A 17081-nucleotide genomic window follows, 5' to 3' on the forward strand; every position below is an offset into this window, starting at 1 on the left:
TTCCTAATTTTCCCCATATGTGTAGTTGTTTTTCAATGTCCTTGTTTTTAATGTCTGGCTCTCAAAAGAGGAAAAAGTAAAAATGAACAGGGGAGAAAAGGTACCAGCCAGGTAAGTCGCCTGGAAGTCAGTTTAGCTGGAGAGAGAGGGGCTCACAACAATGGGGGAAGGTGCAACAACCTCAGCTGCCCACCTCTTTGTCTGTGATCAAAGGCGGCAATCAGGGCTTCCCTGGTGGCGCAGTGGTTGAGAGTCCGGCAGGGGACACGGGTTCGTGCTCCGGTCCAGGAAGATCCCACATGCCGCGGAGCTGCTGGGCCCGTGAGCCTGCGCGTCCGGAGCCTGTGCTCCGCAACGGGAGAGGCCATAACAGTGAGAGGCCCGCGTACCGGGAAAAAAAAAAAAAAAAAAAAAGCGGCAATCAGTGATCAGAGCACAGATCCCCGACATTTGGAGGACAGGGTCCTTGCTGCCCTCTAGCTCCCACAAGCTGCATGCAAATTGCTCCTGGAACACAACATAGCAGCCTGTCACACGGCTGGGGGTGTTGGATGGGTAGCTGCTACTGTGCTGAGAGATGAGATTGACTGAAATGAACCGCAATTTACCATCAAGCTTTCCTCTGGAAGTTGTTAAGCCTTCAACAGACTCCAGAGTTCCAAAACAGTTATATCAGACAGACACTGCCAGTGCAACTGTTGTCCAGGTGGGGAGACAGATTCCTAGTGCTTCTTACTCTGCCAGCTTCCCACTGTTTGCCATAGTTATTTAGGCTGAACAGCTTAGATCAGTAGTTCTAACTACAAAGTAAAAGGGAATTTGTGGGGCAAAGGAGCACATTAAATGACACCACAGGGATACGATCAGTGAAATCCAGACTGCAGGAACTCTGAAAGACAGTGACCTAGCTTTGTCAAAAGTTCATTTTAGTGGAATAAAAAGAGACAGGAAGGAAGCTACAGCTTAAAAGAGACTTAAACACACAAAATCAAGTGCAATGTGTAAACCTCACTTGGATCCTGACTTGAAAAAACAAGAAAAGATATTTTTATGAGACAGGTAAGGAAATCTATTCATGGATTGGCTATTTAACCATATGAGGTATTTTAAATTCTATTAGACATGAGCTGAAACCATGCATTTCAACATGACTTAATGGTTTGTTCCAAGAAAGTCTTGCCTAGAAGGATAAGTCTGAAAAAAAATAAATAATTCATTAGTTACCCCCGGAAATGCATGCGAACCAATTTATCTAAGCAAACAGTTTATTCACCTGGGCAAACAGCTCCCCTTTCAGGATTACAGATTGCTCACGTAGGCAAAGAACTCACTTATTACACTACAGTTTGCTTATGAAGGCTTGTTTGAAGACTATCGTTTCGTTGTGTTCACCAACCCTACATTATTGCGCCATAATCGTTGCTTAATCTTATCCAGTTCCTTGCTTTGAAAAATCCATCTCAAGTAGCCTTACTTAATTTTCCCCTTTGTGGTACTACTGACATTCTGTGGTCTTTGTGCGAGCCAACTGTTAACAGGTATAATAATATTTTTCTGGCATGTTTATTTAAAAGGGGGGGAAAAAAAAGGGGGGGGCTTAACATATCTGGACAAAACTGTAATTCAAAAAGATACATGCACCCCAAAATTCATAGCAGCACTATTTACAATAGCCAAGACATGGAAGAAACCTAACTGTCCATTGACAGATGAATGGATAAAGAAGATGTGGTGTATATATACACAATGGAATATTAGCCATAAAAAAGAATGAAATAATGTCATTTACAGCAACATAGATGGACCTAGAGATCATCATACTAAGTGAAGTAAGTCAGAAAGAGAAATACAAATATCATGTGATGTCACTTACATGTGGAATCTAAAATATGACACAAATGAACCTATCTATGAAACAGAAACAGACTCACAGACACAGAGAACAGACGTGTAGCTGCTAAGGGGGAGGGGGTTTGGGAAGGGATGGATTAGGAGTTTGGGATTAGCAGATGCAAACTATTATATACAGGATGGATAAACAACAAGGTCCTACTGTATAGCACAGGGAACTAGATTCAATATCCTGTGATAAACCACAATGTAAAAGAATATAAAAAATAACATGCATATATATATATACATATATATATATAACTGAATCACTTTGCTGTACAGCAGAAATTAACACATTGTAAATCAACTATACTTCATTTTAAAAAAACAAAAAAAGGGGGGGACATATTTTTGAAGAAATATACTGAAGGACTTACAAATTTCATGAAACAAAGTCTGAGATTTGCTTCAATGTAATATGGGATGGAGAGAGGTGGGGGCATAGAAGAAATAACATCGACCATAAGTTGAAAATCGTTGAAGCTCATTGGTAGCTACATAGGGTTTCCTATACTATTTTTGTCTACTTATGTATATGTTTGAAATCGTCCAAAATAAAAGTTTCTTTTTTAAGTTGAGAATTACTTTTTTTTTTAAATAAATTTATTTATTTTATTTATTTATTTTTGGCTGCGTTGGGTCTTTGTTGCTGCGCACAGGCTTTCTCTAGTTGCGGTGAGCGGGGGCTGCTCTTCGTCGTGGTGCACGAGTTTCTCATGGCAGTGGCTTCTCTTGCTGCGGAGCACGGGCTCTAGGTGCGCGGGCTCAGTAGTTGTGGCGCACGGGCTTAGTTGCTCCGCGGCATGTGGGATCTTCTTGGGCCAGGGCTTGAACACATGTCCCCCGCATTGGCTAGTGGATTCTCAACGAGGTGGATTGTTCCCTGTGCCACCAGGTAAGTCCCCAAGAGTTTTTTTGTTTTTTGGGGGGTTTCTGCGGTACGCGGGCCTCTCACTGTCGTGGCCCCTCCCGTTGTGGAGCATAGGCTCCGGACGCGCAGGCTCAGCGGCCATGGCTCACGGGCCCAGCCGCTCCACGGCACGTGGGATCCTACCGGACCGGGGCACGAACCCGCGTCCCCTGCATCGGCAGGCGGACTCCCAACCACTGTGCCACCAGGGAAGCCCCGCAAGAGTTTTTTTAAGTGTGCTACTCAAACCACGTCATTGGAGCTATTCTTGATCTTCCTCTCCTACCCTATTAGCATATCGAACCTTCATTTCCTCTAGAATCTGACCATTTCTCATGACCTCCACTGCTACTTCCCTGGTCCAAACCACCACATTTTCCCGCCTTGGTTATTGCAATGGTCTCTATGTTTCAACCTTTGATCTTCCTCAATCCCCTTCTATTCTCAACACAGCAGCCAGAGAGATCCTTTTTAAAAATAAGTCTAGGGAATTCCCTGGTGGTCCAGGGGTGAGGACTTGGCACATTCACTGCTGGAGCCCAGGTTCTATCCCTGGTCGGGGAACTAAGATCCCCCAAGCTGCGCAGCGAGGCCAAAAAAAAAAAAAAAGGCTAAGAGTCAAGGTCAAAGTCCTTACAACGGTCTACAAGGTCCTACACTCTCTATACCAACACCTTTCTCTCTGACCCCTTCCCCTAAGACACATGCCTTGGGCCCCTCTACCCCGTCTACTCCAGCCACATTGACCTTCCTGTTCTGCTAAGGCACCAGGCACACTCCTACCTCAGGACCTTTGCACTTGCTGTTCCTTCTGGTGCCTCCTTCAGGTCTTCACACAAATGTCCCCTTCTCAAGGAGACCTTCGCTGACCACCCTATATAAAACTGCAACCATCTTCCCCAACCCAGGCACTCCCTCTTCCCCACCTGTTTTCTCTCCTTTGCACTCATCACCATCATATGTCAAACTTTACAGTATTTAGTGTCTCCCTCCTTAGAAAACAAGTCCCATATGAGCAGGGATTTCTGTCTATTCTGTCCCTGCAGTAGCCCGAGTGACTGGAACAGTGCCTGGAACAGAATAGGTGCTCAGTAAATATTTATCCAATGACTTTGGTCACTATTGTCTTCCCTACGGTGTCCTCGGCCACTTCACGATTCCTCCAGTGTTCAAATTTAGGTGCTAAATCCAGATGGGATACTTGGGAAAGCAAGTGTGAATTTTTAAAAAATTATCCTAGCGGAAGAGAGGCAGGGCCTTAGCACTGCAGTCTACAGCGGTGCATGGAAATGACGCACCGTGGAGCAGAACACTGTGAAGGGTGCCTCTGGGGTGGTGCCCCCAGTGGTGGACCCAGGTCTTCAGACAATGGCATTCCCCATAAATGATCTAGTGTGCTAGCAGATTGGAAAAGATGCTCAATTTCCCTCCCTGGGAACCCAGGAAATGCAAACGAAAACAACAATAAATTACCTTGGCAGCTTTCCAAACAAGGGAAGGAACTAGTCAGAAATGAGCAAACTTTGTTCAAGACAAACTTTGAATGCAGTGTTCTGATTTTCTCAGCATGTCTCAAGACAAACGACTCAGATTCCTGACTCATTTTAAAAGACAGAAATAATAGGAGACTTCCCTGGCGGTCCAGGGGTTAAGACTCAGCACTTCCACTGCAGGGGGCACTGGTTCTACCCCTGGTCCAAGAAACTAAGATCCTGCATGCCGCACGGCTCAGCAAAAAAAATAAATAAATAAAAAATAATTATATGGTAGAGTTGAAAAATACCAGTACCCCCTTTGAAAAAAAATGTTTGGCCGTACCTACTGAGACTAACATACGTTTGCCCTATGACCTCGTTAATTCCACATCTGGGTATATACCCCAGAAAAATGAGTGCATATCTCCATAGACAAGGATGCTCTATTCATAATAGCTAAAAACTGGAAAAAACCCACATGTCCATCAACAATAGACTTGGGTAAATAAGTGTGGTACGTTCATAAGATGAAATGCTTCACAGCAATATTTTTTTTTTTGGCTGTACCGTGCCGCTCACGGGATATTAGTTCCCCCGACCAGGGATCGAACCCGGGCCACAGCACTGAAAGCGCCGAGTCCTAACCACCACCAGGGAATTCCCTTCACAGCAATTAAAAAAAATAACAATACTGCTACGTGCAACAACATGACTGAATCTCACAACACAATGTTGAGTGAAAGAAGACACAAGAGTACATAATTGAATGATTCCTTTTATGTAAGTATCAACTCATGCTGAGAGAAATCAGAAAGTGGTCACCCCTGGGTGGTACTGACTGGAAGAGGACACAAGGAAACCTTCTGGAATGATTAGAATGTTCTATATCTGGACCTAGGTGGCAGTGACATAAATGAACACATATGTATACAAATATAAATGCATCGAGCTGAACACTTTGTACTCTAAGTTATACTGCAATAAAAAGTTTAAATTTTTTCAATTTTAAATAAATAGAATAGAATAAATGACTAGTATGCTGGTACTTTCAAGACACGAAATGCCAGAATGCAGGACTGGTCAGGTGGAGTACACACATGGAGAACTGGGCCCAGGTCCTTAGATTCCCACTCTCACCACTAGGTGGCTCTCTCTCCTCCCTCAAGCCTCTCTGACCAAGTCTCTGGGAGGGAAAACCAGCTGAAGATGACATTGCCCACTTAGAAATATCACTGGTGGTGGAGGGTTGTGTGCTCCAGGAAAGGAGAGCATGGGCCTAGGGTGGGAATGCTGTATAATGATGCCGGCCTCACTACAGAGGACTGTAGCCCTTTCAAAGCTAGGTTTTGAATCCCAGCTCTTTCATTTCCTAGCTGTGTGACCTTGGGAATGTTTCTTAACTTCTCTGTGCCCCAGTATCCCCATTTATACAGTGGAAATAATAGTACTACATACCTTGTGGTGTGGTTGTTTCTGTTCGTGTGAAATGAGTTAGTCTTCATGAAGCTCTTAGAACATTACCTGGCAAAAAAGAAGAGCTCAAAGTCATTAATTGAATAATATTAAGAGATGAAATCTCAGTAACCAATAAGGGAAGACCTGGCATGCCACTTCTTCAGAGACCAACTGGGTATGGGGAGCTTGGCTAAACTGGAGATGCCATGCTGGTTTCTATGTTCTCTTCCAGAACCTGATGGCCCACTCATAGCCACCACAGCCAGTGCTCGTCCAAATCTGTGGCCCAGAGTGTTTCACGAATCTTTCTGTAGGTACCCAACTTGTGTGCCTCTGTGTGGGAGACAGAATAATGCCCTCCCTAAAATGTCATGTCCTAATCCCTGGGACCTGTGACTATGTGACCTTACACATCAAAAGGGATTTTGCAGGTGTGATTAAATTAAGGATCTTGAGATGGAAAGATTATCCTGGATTATCAGGAAAGGTCCAGTGTGACTACCTAGGTCCTTATAAGAGGGAGGCAGGAGGATCAGAGTCAGAGAAGGAGATGTGACAACGGAAGCACAAATGAGAGTGACGGGGCCAGGAGCCAAGGAATACAGGCAGCCTCTGGAAACTGGAAAAGGCAAGGAGTGGATTCTCTTCTAGAACCTCTTTAAGGAAGACGGCCTTTGATTTTAGCCCAGTAAGACCTATTTAAGATTTCTGACCTCCAGAACTGTAAGTAAGCCTGTGTTATTTCATGCCACTAAGTTTGCGGTCATTTGTTACAAGCAGCAATTGGAAACTGATACACTCAATTCAAGCAATGTCCGGGCAACTTGGTGGTGTTTGCAGTTGTACGTCTGAATTTTCGTTATTCAAACAGGAAATACAACCTCATGGTTCAAATACTGAATTCTCAAAATTCAGTAAGTATATCCAAGTACCGTGGAAAATTGTTTCTCAGTATTTAGCTAAACATATGCATACCCTTTAACCCTGCACTTCCAGCCCAGCCTAGGTACTCAACAGGAGTGCACAGGTATGTCCACCAAAGGACCTCTACAAGAATGTTCCTAGCAGCAATATTTGTAGTTGCCAAAACTTGGAAGCAATCCAAATGCCTGTAAACAGTAGAATGGATAAATAAAGACTCAGCATTTCACACCCAGCCACCTTGGGCCCTGAATCTTTCCCCTTCACAGTGTGAAGGAGTATCAATGTGCCTGGCAGAGTATGATGCATTATGAATAGTTAAAATATCAACAGTCAGTATTTATGGAGGGCTTCCGACCACAGCAGGGTTTGAAGCACTTTACATGGGTCCACTCACCTCTTCCTCACAACAACGCTGTGAAGGCAGTGCTTTTACTAGCCCCATTTTACAGATGAGGAAACTGAGGCACAGAAAAGTCTAAGTAAGATGCTAAAGCATGCTTACTAGTGCAGAGCGAGAATTTGAACCCCAGCAGTCTGGCTCCACTGTGAGAGACACAGAAAGCCAGGAGTAGGGTATAGCCTGGGGATGCCAAGCTTGCCCCTAGGCAGCTGGGAAATGTGGGACCCTCAGGACTCAAGCTGCAAGAGGCCAGCTGCCTCAAGGCCCTGTCTGGAAGCACCTTCTAATCATTGGGCTGTCCCAACAAATGGGCAGCCTTCCCAGGAGGCTGATGGGCACAGGCTGAGGGTGACAGAGTGTGGGGCTGATAAAGTCCTTCCAGCTCCACGCTGGGTGATAGGACATTTGTTCCTGGTGCGATGGTCAGTGCTGAAGAAGCCCTTAGGGATGCAGTGATAAGAGTGGGGAGAGCTGGGAGCATCTTCAGTGTTGCAAAAGCCCAACACTTAGACCAGGTTCTTTGCTCTGGGCCAGAATAGTATCTCTGAGTGGCTGGGACATACCTGTGTCTCTCAGTGCTCTGAGATCAAGAACCAAAAAATCTGAGTTCTGGGCTTCCCTGGTGGCACAGTGGTTAAGAATCCGCCTGCCAATGCAGGAGACACAGGTTCGAGCCCTGGTCCAGGAAGATCCCACATGCCGCAGAGCAACTAAGCTCATGCGCCACAACTACTGAGCCTGTGCTCTAGAGCCCGTGCACCACAACTACTGAGCCCATGTGCCACAACTACTGAAGCCCGCAGCCTAGAGCCTGTGCTCCACAACAAGAGAAGCCACCGCAATGAGAAGCCCGCGCACCGCAACAAAGAGTAGACCCCACTTGCCACAACTAGGGAAAGCCTGAGGGCAGCAACATAGACCCATCGCAGCCAAAAATAAATACATTTTAAAAAAGAAAAAAAAATTGAGTTCTGATTGGTAAAACACGGGGAAATTAATTAACACTCCAAATGCACCATGAGGGACCAAATGTGGAAGACTGAGCTTGGGTTTGCCAGGTGAGCTGTAAAAGGATCACTGTTCTTACGGACTTGAGCTTCTCAAAGCCTATGAGCCCTGAGGATATGAAGGTTACTCCAGACCAGGAACCAGGAAAAACACACACCCGCAGTTACTGTAAGAATGACAGCTGCAGAGAGACCAGTCCTGCCATTCTACATCCTGTGGTGCTGGAGAGATGGGAGTGTTACGGGAACCACTGACTGAAACTGCTCACCCTGGCCAGGCACCACAGTAACCATTTGCATGAGTTTCTTAAACAGGAGGTCCTGGTAAGGAATGCGGAACTCACTCGCTACCACCAACCGGAAGAATTCAGGAAAGGTCAAAAGGAGAGAGGAGACTCCAGTCCATATGTCCTACCAGCCTCCCAGAGTCCTCGCTTGAATCCATCTTGGTTGAGTGATGCGAGCTCCACCAGGAAGGACTTATAGTCAGAGTGATTGGCCAGAGAGAACCCGGAAACTAATCCCATTACCATCAAACCCGAAACTGCAAGCCACGTGGCAGAGCAGTCCTCCTGGATTCCCTTACCCTGCTGCTCTCCGCCCAGGTGCCCCTTCCCAGTAAAGTCTCGTGCTTCGTCAGCAAATGTGTCTCCTTGGACAGTTCATTTCCGAGTGTTAGACAAGAGCCCTGGAAGGGGTCCCCCCTCCTGTAACAGGAGTGTGTCTGAATCCCTGCCTCATGCCCCTGTGCCAGGACAGCTGTCTCTATTCTGCTGGTGACAGCGTAGCCAGCCTCGCTTTTTGTATCCAGGGAAGTTCTAGAATCATCTGGGTCCAATCATTTTTACAAGCAGCAAAAGTTCTGGGAAACTGGCTTGTGGAAACCACTAAATCTTCCTGGCTTGTCAAATGGAAATAATCGTAGTCTGGCTATATAGAGCTGTTGTGATGATTAAGTGGCTTCTGCAGGGCATGCAGCATGGAAGGCGGGTTTGCAAAGCCCAAAGCTTACACAAGAACTAGGAGGAAAGGTTTTGAAATGACTCAAAAGATCTTAGGATGCATGAAACCCCCATCTGCACCATTATTTACAAACCAAGGCTTCACTGAGCCAAAGACAAAAATTCAGAAAAACATAGCCAATGTATAATCGATTGATAGATAGATCTAAATTAATCCATTTAGGTGAAAAACCTCAAATCAGATAATGCCATGACTATGATCAACTAAAGCACTCACTCCTCAACCAGATAACGTGGACGGCTTCCAAGCTTCCAGCCAGCTTCCTCTAGATGGCCACACCCAAACGAGAAATGCAGACACAATAGCTTCTTCCCCCATCCACTCTCTACTACGTTGTTCCCTTCCCCCCACACAAACCCTGTCCACCCTGATCCTGAGTGTTTCCTTCAAAGAAGCATGAAACGGGAGCTCCCTCGGACCCTCTGTCAAATGGCCTCTGACCTCTCCTGCTGGGGAGCAGAGCCCAAGATCTTTCAGCTGATGGGAACTATGGCAGATTGTACTTTTGGCCCCAGTTCCTCACCCCTTCCTGTGTCCATGCTCTTGACCATGTAACTTTGTAGTTATATGACTCTGGGTTGGCTGTGTGACTTGCTTTCACCAGCAGAATGAGTTGGAAATGACAGAGTGCCAATCTCCAGCCTACGTCTTAATGGAGGGGCCTGGTACGTTTTTACCTGTACTTTTGCTTCCATGAGAACAAGCCTGGGCTAGCCTCTTGGAAAGGACAGACATGTGGAGCAAAACCAAGTCTCCCAGCCACCCCAGCCAAGACCAGGCTAGATCAGCCAACACCAGATCCCCGGACATGTGGGTAAGCACAGCTGAGCCCAGGAAAACCATCCAGCCAAGCCCGGCCTAAAACTGCCCACCACAAACTTCGTGAGCTAAATAAATGCTACTGAGAGTCGGGGTGGTTTGTTACACAGCATTATTATAGCAAAAGCTAAATGATATGGGAAACCTGCAGGCCCCTGGTCCGATCTTTAAGCTGGGCTGCTTGGATCTGAATCCCATCTCTGCCGTTTGTCAACTGAGTGACTTAACCTCCCTGTGCCTTAGATTCCTCATCTGTAAAATGGGATGATAGCAGTTTTACCTCGACAGATTGTTTCCATCACTCAGGGTCCTGATGTTTATTGAGCTCCTACTGCTCTGGGTGAGGAGGAAAGGATGGTGAGACAAAGTTCCCGCCCTCATGGAGCTGACATTCATGTGGGGCAGTTGCATAAAAAACAGATACATGTACAATAGGATGTCAGAAGAGAGAACTGCTACGAAGAGGGGTAAAGCAGAGTAGAGGGCTGGAGGGCTGGGGGTGTGGAAGAAGAGATGCTGTTTCTCATAAGGTGGTCACGCTCCAGCCGACATGAGAATGAAGGAGAGGAAGCCGTCCAAAGATGGAGAGAGAGCTTTCCCAGCAGAGGGGATGGCCGGTGCAAAGGGCTGGGGGTGGACATGAGCTTGGTGTGTAGGAAGAATGGGAAGCAGGCTGGAGTGAAAAAGGCAGGAAGCAGGAGGCAGGAGGCAGGAGGTTATATGAGTGGCAGGAGGTAATGTGTGAGAGCGGGGCAGGGACGGGATCATGAGAGTAAGGACTTTGCATTTTACTGTCATGACAATTAAATGAGTTAATATGTGGACAGAGCTCTGGACAGCGCCTGGGTCATGATGAGTGTTCAGCAAGTGACAGCTTTCACTCTACCGCTGGCGTTTTCACCCACAAAATGCAGTGTCTCCCGGTTCCGGAGTCCCTAAGAGGAAAATCCCCATGGCATGGTTGCCCCTGCTGCAACTAAGAAAGAGACTCACCAGGGAAATCTTTTTCATCTTTATTTATGAAATCCCCAGAATACAGGAAATAACCATAAAAATAAAATGAATTAGTTTTAAAACTGATAATAACCTAAACACCGAAGACTTCCAAATTTATTCCCTTCTATCTCCAACCTCATCTACAGCCTCGCACGCCTTGACCTCATTCCCAGCAGCTTATTCCCACACTGACCTTACCCTAGCAAATGCCTTTAATTTTACTCATTCCTTCTATTAGGGGCTTTCCGTGACTCTCGACTCTGAGGGTACAAGAGTGGGAAAAACAAACTCAGACCCTGCCCCAGAACATTCCTTAATACACAGTAGGTACTCAATAAATGCTTTTAGAATTAACAAAATGGTATCTCTCTCTCTCCCTCTCTTTTTTCTTTAAGTCCAAACTGGCAGAATAAAAAGTTGACCACCCTATGTCTGACCTCTAACTTTGTCTTTGAAATTTGCTGGTTCGCAAGCTCCAAAGTGAGTTATAGGACAAAGTCCCAAAGCCAAGGTACTTTCCCAAATGAGTCCTGACCTATTTCCCCAGCCTCATCGCTGGGCTTTCCCGGACACAATGCTGCACCCTCTTCCCAGAACAAGGCGGATTCTCTCAGGCCTTTGCTACTTGTCCTTTAAAGCCCTGCTCCAACGTCACCTCCTCCAAGAAGACATCCTGGAACCCAGGCAGAGTCCATTTGTCTGGGTCTCCGGTGCAGGATTTAGTTGAATGTTGTCGACGCATTAGCCAAATAGAAGTTCACTGCAGAGACAGGGTAGATGCTAACTCAGCTGACAGTGCTCCTCCCGGCCACCAGAGGGCGCTTTCGAAACACCAACCTGACTTCTTGGCTTAAAACTCCCACAGCGGCTCCCGGTTACTAAGTTACTCTTAGCAGTTCAGATTCCTGATGGTTCAAATCCTGGGTCAGCCACTTCCTCGTTCTGAAATGCTGAGCTAGAGACCACCTCTCCAGACCTCTGTTTCTCCATAGGGTCATCAGGTGGATTAAATACATTGTTTCCCGTAAGGTAGAGAGCTAGTGGGAAGTAGCCGCATAGCACAGGGATATCAGCTCAGTGCTTTGTGATCGCCTGGAGGGGTGGGATAGGGAGGGTGGGAGGGAGGGAGACGCAAGAGGGAAGAGATATGGGAACATATGTATATGTATAACTGATTCACTTTGTTATAAAGCAGAAACTAACACACCATTGTAAAGCAATTATACCCCAATAAAGATGTTAAAAAAAATACATTGTTTCCTATAAAGCTCTTGGAAGAATGTCTCTTAGGATATTCTCAGTACAGTTAGCTGCTGCCTCACTCAGAGTCTAAGCAGGAAACAGCAAATCCAAACTGATCGACTGGGGAGAGTTTAATAAAATGATTATTTACTATTAGCCACAAAAAAATGAAATATTGCCGTTTGCAGCAAAATGAATGGGCCTAGAGAATATCATACTAAGTGAAGACAGAGAAAGAAAATATTACATGATATCACTTATATGTGGAATCTAAAAAAATAATACAAATGAATCTATCTACAAAACAGAAACACAATCACAGACATAGAAAACAAACTTATGGTTACCAAAGGGGAAAGGGAGGGGGAAGAGGGATAAATTAGGAATATGGGATTAACAGATACACACTACTATGTATAAAGCAGATAAGCAATAGGGATTTAGGGTATAGCACAGGGAACTATATTCAATATACTGTAATAACCTATAATGGAAAAGAATCTAAAATACACATACACACACAAACACACACACACACAAAACTGAATCACTTTGCTGTATACCTGAAACTACACAATATTCTGAATCAACTATACTTCAATTAAAAAAATAAAAGACTATTTCCAAAGATGGTGCGGTGCAGGGAAACCACAAGGGTGATGCAGCACTTCAGGTCTAGAAAGATGGGAGCTTTGATTACCCCCAGGCCTGAAAGAACCCAGATGTGTGTGGAGTGGACCTCCAGACAGGAGCTGTGGCCTTGGGTGGAAAGACACAGTCAGCTGGAGGCAACCGCCGTATCAGGGAGGGAGTTGGGGAAATAAACACCCCTCCTTCCAATCTCTTGTCAGTGTCCCCACTGGCCAACCCACAGGAAACTAGAGGTCAAGAAAGCCCATGGTAGTCCACACTGATCAGCCTCCCAAGGTTGGATCCTATTCCCAAGAGTATGACAGGGAAAGGTGGAGAGCGGACCTGAAAGAGCAAACAAAAAAATATCCAGTATATCATCATCATCATCATCATCAATAGTAGTGATCTTACTATTAAACTCATCATGGTCTACGAGGGCCTTCAAGGTCTAGCCCCCATCTTTCCACTGCATTACTCCTATCTCCCCTACTCCTTTCTGAAACCCAGAAACGGACCCAGAAGGGGTGCAAGGAAACCCTCTAAATGATGGTAAGTTTCTGATTCACGATAGGAATCTGGCTGGCACAGAGCTACACCTGCGATAGCGTAGAGAGGGAAGTGGTGACATCGACTTTGAAATGCATCAGAAAAATCAGAGGGAGTGATGGATAGACAGAGAGATGGAAAGACGGGTGGACGTGTGATAAAGCAAACAGCAGAGTAAAATGGGAATGGTCAAATCTAGGTGATGGGTACACAAGTGTTCACTGTGAAATTAGTTTAGCTTTTCTCTATGTTTGAAAATTTTCATTAAAAAGGTTTGGGAAAGTGTAAAAATAAAAGTTGATGACGGTGGCCTCAGCAAAGAAATCTGGGTTGAATTGGTTACAGGAGACAAGAAAATAAGAATTTTCCTGGGACTTTCCACAGAAACCACAGCCACTTCCCTGCAGCATTCAGGAACGAATTATTATGACAACTGTCAAGTCTTGGATCAGAAGGAAGTTCCCCCCCTCCCCCATAGAAAAATGAAGGGAAGAGAGTGGAAGAGACAGCTTCCCACTTCTCAGAAGTCCTCTGATGGGGACTTCCCTGGTGGCGCAGCGTTAAGGATCCGCCTGCCAATGTAGGGGACACGGGTTCGAACCCTGGTCCGGGAAGATCCCACATGCCGCAGAGCAACTAAGCCCATGCGCCACAACTACTGAGCCTGCGCTCTAGAGCCCGCGACCCACAACTACTGAAGCCTGTGCACCCAGAGCCCGTGCTCCGCAACAAGAGAAGCCACTGCAATGAGAAGCCCATGTACCACAATGAAGAGTAGCCCCGATCGCCGCAACTAGAGAAAGCCCGCGTGATGCAACAAAGACCCAACGCAGCCAAAAATAAAATAAATAAATTAAATTAAAAAAAAAAAAGAACAGCAGGGAGCAGGCAAGAGAAGAGGAAGCCTGGACTCAAGCAGTAGAAACAGAAGACATGAACAGATTTGAGAGATATTCAAGAGTCACACAGAATTCTGTACCTGCTGGCGATCTCTCCAAATTTCTTATTCTAAAAAACCAATCAACCTAGCACAGGGAACTCTGCTCAGTGTTCTGTAATAATCTAATTGGGAATAGACTTTGAAAAAGAATAGATGGGGCTTCCCTGGTGGCGCAGTGGTTAAGAACCCGCCTGCCAATGCAGAGGACACGGGTTTGAGCCCTGGTCCGGGAAGATCCCACATGCCGTGGAGCAACTAAGCCTGTGCGCCACAACTACTGAGCCTGCGCTCTAGAGCCTGCGAGCCACAACTACTGAAGCCTGCGTGCCTAGAGCCCGTGCTCCGCAACAAAGGAAGCCACTGCAAAGAGAAGCCTGCGCACCCCCCCCGCTCACTGCCACTAGAGAAAGCCCGCACGCAGCAATGAAGACTCAATGCAGCCATAAATAAATTAATTAATTAAAAAAATAGATGTATGTATAAATGAATCACTTTGTTGTACTCCTGAAAGTAACACAACACTGTTAATCAACTGTACTCCAATATAAACTAAAAAGTTTAAAGAAACATAAAAGTAAAAAATAAGAAAAACCAACCAACCAGGACTTCCCCGGCGGTCCAGTGGTTAAGAGGCCATGCTTCCAATGCAGGGGTTGCGGGTTCAATCCCTGGTCAGGGAACTAGGATCCCACATGCTGTGCGGCCGAAACAAACAAACAAACACAAAACGAAACAAAAACAACAACCAACCAACAAAACACAATCAAAATAACAATCAAGCAAAATGAGGAGATGTTGGTGAAAGGGGACAAACTTCTAGTTATAAGATGAACAAGTTGTGGGGATTTAACAACATATGGTATGGGGACTATAGTTAATATTGTTTACTTGAAAATCGCTAAGAGAGTAGATCTTAAATGTTCTCACCACCCACACACCCACACGGTAACTACAGGAGGTGACGGATGTGTTAATTAGCTTGATCGTGGCAATCATTTCACAATGTATATGTATGTCAAATCATCATTTTGTGCACCTTAAATGTATACAACTTTATTTGTCAATTATACCTCGATAAAGCTGTGGAGAAAAGCAATCAGTAGCTGTGGGAACGAAATATGAGCTCTGAGGGCTGCTTGGAGTAGCAGCTAATGTGAGGCTGCCCGAAGTTTTTCTAAACCAGTGCCATCCAACAGAAATATAATGCGAGCCTCACGTGTAATTCTACATTTTCTAGTAACCACATTAAAAAAAGGCAAAAGAAACGGGGGAGATTAATCATGCTTTAATCCAACACATCCAAAATATTATCATTTTAGAATGTGATCAACATAAAAATCAGGAATGATTTAGTTTACATTCTTTTATTTTTCATACTAAGTCTTCAAAATGCAGTGTGTAGTTTACATTGCTAGCACACTTCTGTTGAGACCAGCCACATTTCAAGGGCTCAGTTGCCACGTGGGGGGCCAGTGGCTACCCTAGTGGACAGAGCAGATCTAGTCACATTAGCTAATTAGGATGTCTTCACAACAGCCCTATGAAGTAGGAACTGTTTCCATTTTATGGATGAGGAAACTGAGGCACAAAGAGATGAAGGGACTTGCCCAAAGTCACAGACTGGCAGAGGAGCAGGATTTTGGACCAGGCGATGGAGCTCCTGCCATGTAGAACCAAGATGGGCTCCTACACAGGTCACTTATTAGGCTGGGTGAGTGCCAGCCCACAGGAACCCACTCCCCACTCACCAGAGGTCTCCGTAGAGAGAGAACGATCATGGTTCTTGAGACTCCTTAAGGGGAGACCCACAGGGGGACCCAAGCACGGGGGTGTGGTTGGGAATGCAGAGGCCTGGGAAAGGACTGGGTTATCTTGCCTCTTACCCGCCAGAGATTGCCAAGGAGTTAGGAAAATCCCCTTGTGCATCTCACTGCAGACTGGTGGCTGCAAATGCTACTGACTCTTTTTTTTTCTTTAAGTGTAATTGATTTACAATATTGCGTTAGTTTCAGGTGTACAGCAAAGTGATTCAGTTATACATATATATGTATATATCTATATTTTTTCAATTCTTTTCCATTATGGTTTATTACAAGATATTGAATATAGTTCCCTGTGCTATACAGTAAATCCTTGTTGTTTATCTATTTTATGTACAGTAGTGTGCATCTGTTAATCCCATACTCCCAATTTATCCCTTCCCCCCCGCTTCCCCTTTGGTAACCATAAGTTTGTTTTCCATGTCTGTGAGTCTGTTTCTGTCTCATAAATCAGTTCATTTGTGTCATAGTTTAGATTCCACATATAAGTGAAATCATATAATATTTGTCTCTCTCTGTCTGACTTACTTCACTTCGTATAATAACTTCTAGGTCCATCCATGTTCCTGAAAATGGCATATTTCAGTCCTTTTTATGGCTGAGTAATAGTTCACTGTATATTTTTACCACATCTTCTTTATCCATTCATCTGTTAATGGGTACTTAAGTTGCTTCCATGTCTTGGCATTACTGGAAATAATGATGCTGTGAACACTGGGGTGCATGTGTCTCTATATCGTCAGATAAAGCAGAAAGTTGGAGTGAGTTCTCTGTGAAGACCCAGACTGGGGGGAGGTAGGGCCTCTCATTAACGGCCCATCTGCTGTGCCAGCTCCAGAATAAGAACTCCAGTCTCCCTTGTCATGACCCTCCCTTTACAAACGGGGAAACTGAGGCTCAGAGAAGACACATGGCTTGTCCAAGATCACACAGGAAGGATATAGAGGATGCATCAGGAGGGATGGGAAAATCTCCTCCCACCCCCATCCCATGGCTAC

The 17081-nt window shown here is 45.2% G+C and overlaps 1 long non-coding RNA gene across 1 annotated transcript in view; it reads right to left on the minus strand.

The window, feature by feature from the left end:
* The window catches only part of LOC117201803 (uncharacterized), a 50752-nt gene extending 36083 nt beyond the window's left edge, over positions 1-14669 (minus strand). The window contains exons 1-3 of the long non-coding RNA XR_007474423.1: positions 11740-14669; positions 8409-11662; positions 5734-5799 (exon numbers count right to left, since the gene is read on the minus strand). This is a non-coding gene — a long non-coding RNA (uncharacterized LOC117201803). The remainder of the gene's footprint in view (positions 1-5733; positions 5800-8408; positions 11663-11739) is intronic.
* Positions 14670-17081: the final 2412 nt, after the last annotated feature.

The sequence above is a fragment of the Orcinus orca genome, chromosome 20 (assembly GCF_937001465.1).
Source record: "Orcinus orca chromosome 20, mOrcOrc1.1, whole genome shotgun sequence".
In the NCBI taxonomy this organism is placed as follows: domain Eukaryota; kingdom Metazoa; phylum Chordata; class Mammalia; order Artiodactyla; family Delphinidae; genus Orcinus; species Orcinus orca.